Genomic DNA, 14426 nt, shown 5'->3' with positions numbered 1-14426 from the left:
TATCTTCTCCTCCCCTTTCTCTGCCCAACCCAAACCGACCTTTTCACCTTTTTGTGGATGAACGGGCCGGAATAGCCACTGGACTCCTTGCCCAGCCTGTAGGGCCTTCCTACCGCCCCGTGGCTTACCTCTCCAAACAGCTAGACCCAACCATTCGGGGATGGCAGCCATGCCTTCGGGCCCTAGCAGCGGCAGCCGAACTGACCAAACACTCAAACTGACTCTGGCCCACCCACTAAGCGTGTTTTCCTCCCACCGGCTGGTCGACCTCCTAGGCCACAAGTCTCTCTCCCTCCTGGGCCCCTCCCGCATCCAGGAGTTCCACCTACTGTTCATTGAAAACCCTGCTATCTCCCTCGACCTCTCCCCCGGCCTAAACCCGGCCTCCCTCTTGCCTATCTCCGATACCGGGGCCTCCCCTTCCCACTCCTGCCCCCAAGTCCTAGAGGCCCTCAGCCCGCCGAGAGAGGGACTTTTGACACCCCTCTTTCAAACCCGGACCGCACCCTCTTCATAGATGGCAGCTCAAAACTCGGGCCTGACGGACGCCGACGGGCAGCCTATGCGGTGGTAACTATCTCAACTATTATCCAGGCTAACAGCCTCCCAGAAGGGACAACCTCTCAAAGGGCTGAACTGATAGCACTCACGCGGGCCCTCGACCTCTCTAAGGGCCAAAGGGCCATCTTTCTCCCTATGGTCGCAGGCATTTCCCTCGCTTCCTCTCTCGTTGCTGCGGGCATGGGGGAGGAGCCCTAACACACAGTGTCTCAACATCCCGTGACCTAGAACAGAAACTCCAGCTAGCCATCGAGGCTTCTGCCGCCTCCATCACCTCCCTCCAGCACCAGATCACCTCAGTAACCCGAGTTGCCCTCCAAAATCGACGAGCCCTGGATCTCCTGACGGCCGACAAAGGAGGTTCCTTCGCAGGCGCATGGAGGAAGTCTCTCGGGTGGCCACAAACCAAATGCTCCTCGGTCCTTACACCTTGCTTCCTACAGAACCCCCCACTGGTCTCCCCTAAGCCTCGGACCTCTGGTCGCCCGTCTCCCCTTTCGACGCCCCCACTCAGCATGAAGTAGTCAGAGATCAGAACGCCGCCCCATTACACCAAAGATGTCGGGATGTAAGGCCAACTGGCCCGAGGCAGGGGAACACAATCAGATTCACAGGTTGCATCAGGCCGAAACTCTCCGGACCACCCAGTTCCAGTAACTGACCAGGGGACTTTGCACCCGGCCCAGCCTTCCCGCCTTTCGAGGGGCGGGACTAACTGTTCCCCAGGATACCCGAAAAGACCACCAAATAAGGAATACCCTGCGCCCTCCCAGATTCACCACACCCCTTTCCCTTCTTCCCCTATAAAATCTTGCCCAACCCTCGCCCGGGTGCAACTTCTCTGGCCCCTTTCTCTCGGGCCAGTGAACCTCGCCCGGGAGCGCTCCCTAATAAAGCTCACTTGAAGCTTTCCTCTGTTTCGTGGTGCCGTTTGTTAAGATCCGACCTTACAATGACTGTCTTCTCGGGGGCCTTGGGGGGGTCCCAGGTCCTGTCAATCAGCCACCGCCGTGACTGACATGGAGGAATTTCCTTGTTCCCTTCGGAGCTGGGGGCAGTCCCTCTTCCAGGGGCCCATCTTCTTGCAGAGTGGGCATGGCGTTTGGGGTTTAGGCTGGGGCCTGTTTCCTGAGCATTCCTTGTTCCAGTGTTTGGGACTCCCACAGCTGAACAGGCTCCCTTCCCTGGCGGAAGTCTTCTGGGAGTACTTTTGGGGTGACCAGGAGGTGGGATAGGTCTTGTCATCACAGCTGCCCAAAGCCTGGCTTGCTGTCGTTCCTTCCTTAAGTCACACTGTTCCTTCTTTCCCTCCTCAGCCTGGTCTCTGTTGTTAAAGACACTGAAAGCTTGTCGATAAGGTTAAGGGGGTTTGGGGGTCCATGGCAAGCTTCAGAAGATTCCGACGGATGTCGGGGGCTGATTGGTTGATGAAGTGGGTTGCACATACAATGTGTCCCTCGAAAGTATTTGGGTCTTCTGTCTGGGGCTCCTTTTCTTCCAGGGGTGCCACTAGAGAGGGCTTTTGTGTAGCCCGAATGGGTCCCAACCAGCAAGGTTCCCTAACCTAGGACTTGCATAGCTCTGGGTTTTCTCTTAGGGCCATAAAAGCCTGTACATAAGGAATTCTGTCCATTTCCCGTGTCTTTTGCAAAAGATGTCTAACTAGGATGGCATTATAGTTGAGGCTTCCGTTTTCTGGCCAGGCCTCACCGTCCTTAAGTTTATATATTACCAAAGAAAATGAGCTTTTTTTTTTTTTTAAGGGATTTTGCCTTTTTTCTTTTTTTTCAAATTTTATTTATTTATTTGTTTATTTATTTATGGCTGTGTTGGCTCCTCGTTTCTGTGCGAGGGCTTTCTCTAGTGGTGGCAAGCGGGGGCCACTCTTCATCGCAGTGCGCGGGCCTCTCACTATCGCGGCCTCTCTTGTTGCGGAGCGCACGCTCCAGACGCGCAGGCTCAGTAATTGTGGCTCACGGGGCTAGTTGCTCGGCGGCATGTGGGAACTTCCCAGACCAGGGCTCGAACCCGTGTCCCCTGAATTGGCAGGCAGATTCTCAACCACTGCGCCACCAGGGAAGCCCGAGCTTTTTCATTTTAAAGAATCTAGAGAAAACTTGTCCCAGTGACTCTAACTGCACCCGAGGGGTGAGTCCTCGGGGATGGTGGAGGTGTTCCCCGTCGTTCCCTCGGGGAGAGAATGCTCCTGTACCAGAGAGGAGCGCTAGCGCTAGGAGGTCCCATGGGGGCTCTCTAGTCCTAATGACTTTATCCACAGTGGGGGCCAGCTACTCTCGCATGTGGCAGTTCTGCTGGCCGCAGCGTCCTGGGGCCCGTGTCCTATCCTGGCATCCGTAGTACCCAGGATGAGTGCCCTTCCTGAGGTTTCTCTATAGATTCTATAGATTAATCCCTGTGTTCTGGGATATGTTCCCCCGGACATCCTCGTGGTTCTAAGACCTATTTAATCAAGACCCAGGCTTTTTCTCTAAAAAGGTGGTAAGTTTCAGAGAGCAGGCACTGGCCAGTAAGGGAGACGGTTTCTGAAAAAGGAAAAAACCCTGTCTTTTCCCTCCCCTTTTGTGGGCGGCACCCCTGGGGCCTCGGTGCCACGCTCCCCCCACCTTCGCACATGTGCTCTGGCCAGCGGGCAGTGGGGCTGGGCGCGGGGGCGGGTCTGAAGCTGAGGCGGAGGCCTCGTGACTGTCGTTGGGGGGGACGGAGGCCCCGCGACCCTGAAAGGACACTCCCAATCACTCGACCCGGGGAGGCAAGCAGGGTAAAGGCGGGTCAGGGCCCGGGCACGTATCCCCGGGGCGGCGCCGGGTGCAAGGCCCACCCGGCTTGAGCCGCCTGCCCCGCCCTAACAGGGCGGGGTGACGTCAGGGTGGATCCTGGAGGGGGCGGGCCAAACACCAGGAGGCTGGCGGAGAAGGGACGGACCCACTGCCCTAAGTCCCAACCAGGCGGCGCGGGACCCTCCCCCTCCTGAAACCCCGGGAACCGCCCACCGTGGAGGGAGCGCCCCAAAGGGATCGCAGCTGCAGTAACCAGGGGCACGAACTCTAAGTAAGGCTGTAGTCCATCTTTTTACACAACTGGACCTGTTACTAGTGAATTAAATGGTGCATAAGGCCAACCCAGAGGGCAAAGAGCCTATGGTTAGGGTCCTTACCTGTCTGCGAGGATAGCTGGAAGCCTTCCCCGGCATGCCCTACGCACATGTAACAGCGGCAAGGTTGGATAATGCCTGGCAGATTTTTGCCCCCGTTTCCAGCAAAGTCACGAGATAAGAGTGGCAAGTAAGAGCGAGGTAGGGATGCAGAGTTGAGACAAGGAAAGTTAGGCATAGGTGGACCAATAAGCCTATGAGGGTAGCCTCGGGGAGGGGGCGATGTTATGCTTGTACTGAGCCCACATTTCTGCTGCAATAGCTCTGAAAATGAGACAGACTGTAAGTAAGAGAGGGAGGGAGAGATGGAGATGGCTGCAAGTGAGGGCGCGCTTCTCAGGCCCAAGAGAGGCCAGAGGCTAAGTCTAAAAAGGCAACAGAGAGTAAGAAACAAAAGAGGAGAGCGGGAGAGTCGTGGTGAAGTTAAGGTTCTCTCTTCGCCGCGGAAGAGCTCGGAGACGAAATGATAGGTAAGAATCAGATTTATTTAGAGAGAAACACATTCCACATCCAGACAGACGGTAGGCCATCTCGGAAGGCAAGAGACTTCGAAACATCGTGCGGTTAGTTTTTATGGGCTGGTCATTTCATAGGCTAATGAGCGGGAGGATTATTCCAACTATTTTGGGGAAGGGGCGGGGATTCCCAGGAATTGGGCCACCGCCCCCCTTTTTTTTTTTTTTTTTTTTGCGGTACGCGGGCCTCTCACTGTTGTGGCCTCTCCCTTTGCGGAGCACAGGCTCCGGACGCGCAGGCTCAGTGGCCATGGCTCACGGGCCCAGTCGCTCCGCGGCATGTGGGATCTTCCCGGACCGGGGCACGAACCCGTGTCCGCTGCATCGGCAGGTGGACTCTCAACCACTGCGCCACCAGGGAAGCCCTATCCTGTCTATTTTTATAAAATTGTCTCTTACAGTACCCAGTGTGTAACCAGGCCTCCAACAAAATTGATGATGGCTAAACATCTTAAGGAAATAGATCACATTTATGACTCTCATAGAATAATTGTAATAGTGTGATTCTAGGTATGGGAAGAAGCAAGAGGGAAAACATTTCCTGGTTCATAACAGGCTAGTGAGACAGAGAATCCAGAAAAATCTTTAATTATCGACAGGGCCTAATCTGGAAATTAGCACCTGGAGAGGCATATCAACAAGAATTTTCGCCTGATCTGGGATGAGCCTCCCAGCTCTGTGGGACAATATCTGGTCGTGAAATGTCTCCCAAATATTGGTCTAATTCTGGACCAAGGGGAGGATCTGAGAAATGGAATATTTCCTGCCGTATCAGTGAAGAAAGGATGTCACAGACAGCAAGTGCAGCCCTCCAGCCTGAGCTGGTAAAAGCCCCGAGGGAACTCCGGAAGGAAACAAAGAATACCTGCCATCTGGCCGCCATCAGACTGCAGCCACTCCCCCGTGGTGAGCCTTGAGGAAACTCAGGATGTGAAAACATAGAATACTGGCCCCAGATAGGTGAGGTGCATATCAAAGGAATGATTTCAGCGAGCCCAGACCCTTGCATCTTCCCACACATAGAAAAGCCCTAAATTCCTTAACTGGGGATGGCGATTTCCTTACAGCTGGAGAAGGGTGGGTCAATCTACATCTTTCTATAGCTATAAGCATACATATTGACCTGCATCGGGGAAACCTGCCCCTCTGCCTGAATATTAAACTAAACTGCCTTTGTTCAACTCACACATTCTGACCCTGCCCACCTGTGAACGGCTGCAAGAAAGAGGAAATTAACACACCCCCTCCCCAAGGCTGGCCAAACCAGATGTTTTGCAAGACTTATGGCCTTCTTACTTTACTTCCTCACCTCCTCCCCTTCCAGACCCCGATAAGATGGTACTCTAGGACACTAGTCCGCCATCTTCCCAGATGCCTGGCTTTCCTGATAAAGTTGCTATTCTTTGCCTCAGCACCTCGTCTCCGATGTATTGGCCTGTCATGCGGCAAGCAGAGCGAGCTTGGACTCGGTAACTATTTGAGTGGAGACCTTATGGTTGTGCAGATGGCTCCTTAAGCTTAAAATTCCTGGTTCCCAAGAGGAAATAATTAAACTGGGGGGCACAATAAGTATTTCATTGTATCTGAAGACATTTCAGTTATGTCTCAGAAAAATGCCTGGCAATCCTATGATTGAATTGCTTGTCAATTCTGTCTCCCATTCACATTAAAGAGTATTTCAAACCTTCCCCATTGCTATTCATTCTCCATGGACTCGCATTTTTTCCCCACATTTGTCAGGTTGTATATAAACTCTTTCACAAAGGAAATAGATATTTTTGTATTATTTTCTCAATATAAAAGTAATTTATTCATAGTAGAAATCTGTAGAAACCTATAAAGAATGAAATTTTATATTTAAAAATCACCCATAATCCTACTACCCAGCAATGATAACTGTTAACATTTTAGTCTAGGGAAATAGATAATTTTGGATGTATATACATTCTACCACTAGATTTAGTTAGAGTATTCCTGTACTGTCATTCATTATTTATGCCATCTCCCTCATAACAGGAAAGGAATTGCCTTTAATCTCAACTTGGTAATTTATTTCTACATTTGTATTCAGTTCCTATTATCTCCTGTCACATCATGAATTTTATGTTATAATTTTTTTTTTTTTTTTTTTGCGGTACACGGGCCTCTCACCGCTGTGGCCTCTCCCGTTGTGGAGCACAGGCTCCGGACGCGCAGGCTCAGCGGCCATGGCTCACGGGCCCAGCCGCTCTGCGGCATGTGGGATCTTCCTGGACCGGGGCACGAACCCGCGTCCCCTGCATCGGCAGGCGGACTCTCAACCACTGCGCCACCAGGGAAGCCCCTTGGCCTTGTGTTTCTGATCCCACCTGCTGCTAGGCCTTGCTTTCAGGGAACACTTTTTCATTGTGTAACCGGCACTCTGACTCAGACTGCCTCCACGAAGTCCAGGATCTGTATCTGTCGTTCACTTGAGGGAATGTGTACTCTTATCTACCCTCTTTGTAGGCTGAGTACTATTTTCAGTATTATAATTGTTAGTATCACTAGGATGATAATGACCTTTGTTACTGTTGACATTCATGATTATTTTTATTCATATATCTGTTGCCCTTATGTATTGTGTTTTGGTTGTATTTATACAACAATGAATAGAGTCTCTCTACTCACCAAGGGTGTCTGATTTTCTGAAGATGCCTGTGAGGGGTCCCCAACACAAATACTCATATACTGCAGCTCCCAGCTCGTGATATTCCCGACTGAACCTTCGGCTTGAAGATGCTCCTGAGATACTCCTGAGGCAGGGGCTCTCCCAGACTGGAATGTGAGAACCAAGGATGATGTACTGGGCCCTCCTGAGACTCTGCAAAAAGTCACAAGTCCCTGCGAAGCCCAGCAATTGTTTGTAGCCAGCTGGAATCGCCACCCGAGGGCATCTCTGGACATCTTGAGAAAACACTGAATTTTCTCCTTCAACTCAGGGATCCAGAAACAGCTCTTAATGACACAGAAGGCCAGCGAGTGAACGGTGGGCATGAGACTCCTGCTGTTTCTCTCAGATGCCCCCAAGGACACAAGAACCAGTCCGGAAAGGCTGCAGGGAGAACACTTCTCCCTCTTCAGAAACTTACTTAAGCTCGAAAGCCAGGAGACCACCATTGGTCAAAATGGCTGCTCAGTCAGCTACCTTGTTCCCCCTGAGCTGATGAAAACTTTCCAGGTCGCCTCTGGTAGCCAGGAAATGTTGATACTGACCTGGAAGCCGTAGAGGAAGTGACCGGCTCACTCAAGCAACCACGGAACTTTCTAAGTACTCCGGGGAACCTTGGAATTTTATGGAATTTACTCCAATTGGGATATAGCTGATGATTTTTCTTATAATTAGTTTGGCTTATGTGTTTCTTTATTTGTTGAATTTTTATTTTGTTCATTTGTTTTTTGAGAAAGATGACAGAGGTAAACTACCATTCTCATCATTTCATTTCAAGGCTACAAGTATGAAATGATTTATCACTAGGATGTTAATGTTGTCTGTCCAGCTATTTACCAGATTTCTCCAGTGTAAAGTTATGCTTTCGTCATGTCAAAAAATGCATTGTTTTGGAAGGATTTCACTATGCGCAGCCCTTAAGAAGTGGAGAGTTCTACTCTACCTCCTGGATTGCTGATATCCACCTGAATTATCAGGAATTCCTCTCCATGGGAGACTTGTACCCTCCTCCAATTTATTTATATAGTTAGTCTTTTATTTAAATCAGTATGAACTCTTGGATATTTACTTTGTACCCTGGGTTATAGTGAATACTACTTAATTATTTTGTTGCTCAGAATCTTCCAGTTTTGGCCCTTGGGAATTCTTTTAGTTGATTTCTGTTTTCCTTTGACACAATCCCATCTGTGCCTGTGTGTGTATGTGTGCATTTATTGTTTTGTTGAATTAACACTTCCTCACTGTCTGGAACTACAAGAGTCTCCAGGTTCATCTTGTACATTTCCTGCTCCAGACCTAAAATGACCTATTTCTCCAAGGAACATGGTTTCTTTTCATTAGCAAATATGTTCAAAAACAACAACAACGTAGATCTGAATGCGTCCATTGCTACAGGGGAGTGCTTGTTTCTTGGCTTCTCAGCTGACAGTGTGAGGAAGTTTTTGTATGTTCTGACCTATGTATGTCCACCTAAGTTGCATCTACGGATCCATTGATCCATATATACATATAGACATAGATGCATGTCTATAAGGAATAATCGTTTATATTAACATAGTAATATAAATATTAATATTTATAATATTAAGCTATCAACATAGCTTAATACGTTAAGCTCCGTCATCCATTAGCACATGGGCTATTCTAGCCGTCTCCCTTCACGTGTCTGTTACCCCCAGGCTAACTGCGCAAGAGCCTGTGAAGGGCTCACTTCCCCAGCAAACAGCGAGCTCTCAGCATCCTGTACCGCGCCGGGCCGCCGGCAGAGGGCGCAAGAGCGCCACGTGACGTGACGCACATAGGGCGCATGCGCTCTCTGCCCGCGGACCTCGAGGACGCCGCCTGCCCCCGAGAGCAAGCGGTTTGTTTCCTCAGGAGAGACCCGACCTGAAGGTACGTATTTTTCTCAAAGAGCGGGAAAGTGCTTTCCGTTTTGTGAACTTTTCCAAGTGTTTTATTCTTCACTTTCTCGTGCACTGATTTAGCAAGACTTCTTTTACAGAAGTATGCGTTCAGTGAGGGGTTTGGGGTGAAAATCACAGCACGCTGTCGTATTTTTTACGGGTTCAAGATCATTTCTGAGGGGAAATCCCGCTACAGATTCGGAGGAAGGGACCTGTGTGGACGCTGGTGGAAGCACCACGACGAGCCGGGGTGTTTGGTCGAGTGACTTGGGGACACAGGAAGGGCCTGGTCAACACGCACCCGGTTCCCAGGTGAAAGGGAAGTAGTGTTTGTAGCGCTACACGTGTTTATTACTTTCTACAGGGTAGTTTTTCTATAAAGTGAAAGTAGTTGAAAAAACATTGAAAAATTGAAGAGTAGGTGTATTAAAACTCCCAACCATGTTTAAATGTTGATATTTTATTCACATCCAAATCAGAATTTATTATGATTTCACTTTGCAGGCTGTAAAGGAAGTTGCCTTCTCTCTCATATATTTAAAATAATGCTTCTCAGCGTAACTCGTTTTCAAATTGAATTATTACCATGATTAACTTTTTTAGTGTGACCCAATGACAGCCCTAGATACTTTTGAATTTCATCTTATGACAGGTCTTCTGCAGGACCTCAGTGTGACAGGAATTGTTGAAATAAACCGATGACACTCCCAAATTTATAAAATTGTCAAAAAAAAAGACATGGAGGGAAAATATTGATTTTGAAACAAAAGCTTATACTCAAAATGACAGTAGATTGTTTTTAAACGGTTTTTCAGAATCTTGTATTCTTCGTTCCTGCACCAGTAGCCTGAGACATCTCAGTTCTAAGTTTTATTTATTTATAAATTTTATTTTACTTATTTATTGTTTCTGGCTGCATTGGGTCTTTCGTTGCTGCGCGTGGGCTTTTCTCTAGTTGTGGCGAGTGGGGGCTACTCTTCATTACTGTGCACGGTCTTCTCATCGCGGTGGCTTCTCTTGTTGTGGAGCATGGGCTCTAGGCACACGGGCTTCAGTAGTTGTGGCACGCGGGCTCAGTAGTTGTGGCTCACGGGCTCTAGAGCTCAGACTCAGTAGTTGTGGTGCACAGGCTTCGTTGCTCTGTGGCATGTGGGATCTTCCCAGACCAGGGCTCGAACCCGTGTCCTCTGCATTAAAAAATTAGTTAAAACACATTTTATTTATACTCAAATCACTTATAAGTTGTGGCTCAGTTATTCTGAAACTTTGTAGTAGTGATTTACATACTTAGGATATAGCTAAATATCCTTGGAGAGATGCAAACTGGTTGGCTTTTCTTTTTGGGGGGGGGGTACCAAATTACTTTATTTGAAGGAATGGTACTAAGGAAAGGACTTGCAGATATTTTGGTACAACTTACAGAAAACGTAAGGTAACCCAAACATGCATGCACTGCCTTGGTGACCAGGGAAGTCACCCCTGTGGCTACGGGAAGCCAGCCTAAGGCTTAGCTCTCATTATCACTATTTCCCAGGGTGTGCTTGTCAAAAAGATACCGTGCCATGCCAGATTCGGGGGCCCCCATCGTGCGCAAGTTGGTTACGTGGTCACCCAATTCTTTAATGGATTTCACCTGCTCATTCAGATGAGTCTCAATGAAGTCGCACAAATGGGGGCCATTTTTCTCAGTGGCCAGTTGGTGCAGTTCCAGTAGTGACTGAATCACACTTTTCCAAGTGTAGCGCACATTCCATTGCATTCAGCCCATTCTCCCAGTCATCACGGTCTGGTTTCTTGATATCCCGAAGGAAGATTCGGCCACCCCGTTGGTTCTGCAGCTTCATCAGATTCTCAGCATGTTCCCTCTCCTCACAAGATTGGGGAAGAAAGTATTTGGCAAAGTTCTTCAAAGCCACATCATCGTGGTCAAAATAGTACGACATGGACAGGTAGACGTAGGCGGCATAGAGCTCCGGGTTGATCTGACGGTTGATGGCGGCCTCCGAGCCCTGGTGGTAGTTCTGGCGCACCTGCGAGGGGGACGCGGTCGTCATGGCGGGCGGCTGAGGTGAAACGGTGGCGGTGGCTGCGCGGCGCTGTAACGGCGGCGGGGACCTTGGGGCGGTCGGGAGGGCGCCGTGAGGTGGTGGCGAGGGCTGGCTCTGAGCGGCCGGCCGGAGCGGGGGACGAGCGCCGGGTTCCGTCCAAGCACTGTTGAAGCAAGAAACCGCGGCGACTCTCCGCGAGGACTCGGCTTTTCTTAATTTGTATATTAACACATGAACTCTCCATAACCACCAGTATGTTTGCTTCTTGGCAGTGTCGCCAGTGTGTTTTTATCTGAAATATTTTTTAACAAGTTCGAATCAGGCAACAGGAGGCAAGCTAAAAGCTCCGAGGGGCTATATAAAGATAATCATTTTTTGTTTTACTTTTAAGGGTGCATCTTACTATGTTCAATCTCGTGCGGGACCGTTTATCATAATCTTCTGAGGGCAGGTTAGGTGATTGTGTACATGGAATTTCTGTTTATTCATAATTCATAAATCACAAAGAGAAAATTGCGTTAAGATTCTGCAGGTGATTTTTCTGCAGGTGGTCTTGGCAGTGAAGAAAGGAGCAAACAAATAAATGCATAGTGAGAAATTAGATGAATAGACCAAAGGAAATGTAGAGTCCTCAAGCCAACTAGTTGAGAAGGAAAGGCTTATAGTTTAAAGACGGGATCTCAGAACAAATGGCATTTCATCTCAGGCTGACACCTAATGAATATGGAGCGGTCCTATGTGCGTAGATAAAGGAGTGAAAATGAAAGATGACAATAGCTCTAAGTGTAGGGATAACAGCAGTACTCCCTTGTGTGGTTCTGAAAAGTAGTGTCGAAGATTAATCCTTGGATAGTTAGTGGGACCATTATCTAACTATCTATCTAGTCTTCAAAAGACTAGAAGAGGGCTTCCCTGGTGGCGCAGTGGTTGAGAGTCCACCTGCCGATGCAGGGGACACGGGTTCGTGCCCCGGTCCGGGAAAATCCCACATGCCGCGGAGCAGCTGGGCCCGTGAGCCATGGCCACTGAGCCTGCGCATCCGGAGCCGGTGCTCTGCAATGGGAGAGGCCGCAACAGTGAGAGGCCCGCGTACCGCAAAAAAAAAAAAAAAAAAAAAAAAAGACTAGAAGAGAAGAAATTTTTATTTGCGGAAGAGTTAATGGCTTCATTTTGAAATATATTTCGTTTTGCACACCTGTAATACATTCACATGGAGATTATAGCTCAGAAGTGGAATCTAGATACGAGTTTCTAGATATGAGTTTAGATTTAACAAAGGGAAAATTGAAGCAACTAAAGGATTGTTGTGAGAGTTCTGAGATAGTATATTGTAAGGGGAGAGAAAAAAGGGGTAGGATTGAACCTTGAGCTATTTTAACACTACTGTTGGAGGAGGACCTTGAAAAGGACTCCTAGAAGGAGTGACTAGAATATTTTATATTTTTAAAAAATATATTTATTTTATTTATTTATTTTTGGCTGCGTTGGGTCTTCGTTGCTGTGCGCGGGCTTTCTCTAGTAGCGTCAAAGGGGGGCTACTCTTGGTTGTGGTGCGCGGGCTTCTCATTGCGCTGGCTTCTCTTGTTCCGGAGCACGGGCTCTAGGCACGTGGGCTCAGTAGTTGTGGCTCTCGGGCTCTAGAGCTTAGGCTCAGTAGTTGTGGCACACAGGCCTAGTCTCTCCACGGCATGTGGGATCTTCCCAGACCAGGGCTCGAACCCGTGTCCCCTGCATTGGCAGGTGGGTTCTTAACCACTGTGCCACCAGGGAAGCCCTAGAATATTTTAAAGACAGGAATTTGAGCTGTCAGATAATCCTAGGAGAGAGAAAGTTCCCAAAAGGAGATCATGCTTTGGTTCCAAGTAAAAGGTTGAGATACACTCATTGCACTTAATTACGGGGGAATAACTGTGATCTTATCAAAATTTATTAACGAGATCATTAGTGATTTTTACAAGTGAGGGAGTGTGACCAAGTATGTACTGTCACCATACTGTGACCAAGTATGTACTGTTTTTCAGTTTTATTTTGAAGGGGAAAGGTCACGTGGCAGGGATGAGATGTAAACTGGCTTAGAGCTGGTTTTTATTTCAAGAGTGTAGAGACTAAATGAGTTTAAGGAGATGGATGGGGAAGTGATGAAGAGGTTGCTGGTACAATAAATTCAGTTTCTAATCTATAATATGAAATATTTGAGGGAGTAGGTGAAAAAGGGGTACAACCGGAGAAGTTGGATTTAGTTAGGAATAGAGACGACTTTTCAGTTTTTACATGAGAAGACACACTGATGAGTTGGAGTTCAGGAATAAGTATAGATTTCACGCCAGTGAGCAGAACTGTTTCTTCACATTATCTAATTCATCTCTGCAGTAGGAAGTGAAGCCATTTTTGAAAAGAGGAAAAGAGAATTTGTGAGATTTGAAAGGTACAGAGAATATTGACATATTAATGAAGCATGGCAGAGTGATTAGGAAGCCACAGTAAGATGCCAGATATTTAGACAAAGCCTTTGGGAGGTATATGACACTGTAATTAGACCAGATCAATACCTAAACCTGAACTGTGACAGATGCAGCCATGGGAAGAGGAGATATTTGGGGTCATCTGGGACTGGCGTCTCAGCGGATATGGGGAAGGACTAAGTTGGGGCATTAGAATTGTTGGTCTTGGTGTGTATATGCTGAAATGAGTAATTGTGTGTTACACTGACCCGTAAAAATGAGGAGAGGTGAGGGCTGATTTTGGAAATTGAGGTCAGTGAACTGGAGGTTCCCATGTAGTAGGAGCATGGGCAGTATTTGTAGGAATAGGCTGAAAGGAGGAGGTTTGTGAGGGAGAGGTCTCTGGTCATGGATCTGACTGGTGACATATACAGGTAAAACCTGGTTTTGGTGTCTACCCACAAGATTAGAATATTTAGTTATTTGATATTCAGAGATGGGCAGAGCTCATTTTAAATTCTTATTCTGTCGATTTCTAGCCGCACAATTTTGTCATATAAATAAAGCTTCCTGAACCTAAAGCACATCAGTTGTTAAATGTGTGACTAGGGCTTCCCTGGTGGCGCAGTGGTTAAGAATCTGCCTGCCAACGCCGGGGACACGGGTTCGAGCCCTGGTCCGGGAAGATCCCACATGCTGCGGAGCAAGGAAGCGTAGCCCCTGCTCACCGCAACTAGAGAAAGCCCGTGCACAGCAACAAAGACCCAACTCAGACATAAATAAATAAATAAATAAATAAATAAATAAATAAATTTATTTAAAAAAAGAAAAATGTGTGATAATCCATAAAGGCAGGGTTGTTGTGAGTATTCAATGCAACAACATATGTATGTAAGCAAATACATGTGAATTCCACTCAGGGTCTCACTTAACACTAGCAGATTTTTTTTTTTTTCTGTTTCCAGGCCCTCAGCATCAAAGGGTTTTAATCATATTCTGTTGACACAGTGTCAGTATTTGGTGATGTAATATATTTAATTGTAAACTTTGTTTTAGGTAGTACTTGAGAGTTGACAGATTCTTTCATATCCTTAAA

The 14426-nt window shown here is 47.7% G+C and overlaps 1 pseudogene; it reads right to left on the bottom strand.

Moving 5' to 3' along the window:
- Positions 1-10173: 10173 nt before the first annotated feature.
- Positions 10174-11926, bottom strand: LOC111173354 (ferritin heavy chain pseudogene; annotated as a pseudogene).
- Positions 11927-14426: the final 2500 nt, after the last annotated feature.

The sequence above is a fragment of the Delphinapterus leucas genome, chromosome 21 (genome assembly GCF_059928025.1).
Source record: "Delphinapterus leucas isolate spDelLeu-1000000601 "Yukka" chromosome 21, BTC_Dleu_Yukka2, whole genome shotgun sequence".
NCBI classification, from domain to species: Eukaryota; Metazoa; Chordata; class Mammalia; order Artiodactyla; family Monodontidae; genus Delphinapterus; species Delphinapterus leucas.
The sequence above is the reverse complement of the archived record's forward strand: the minus strand, read 5'-3'. Positions and strand labels throughout refer to the sequence as shown.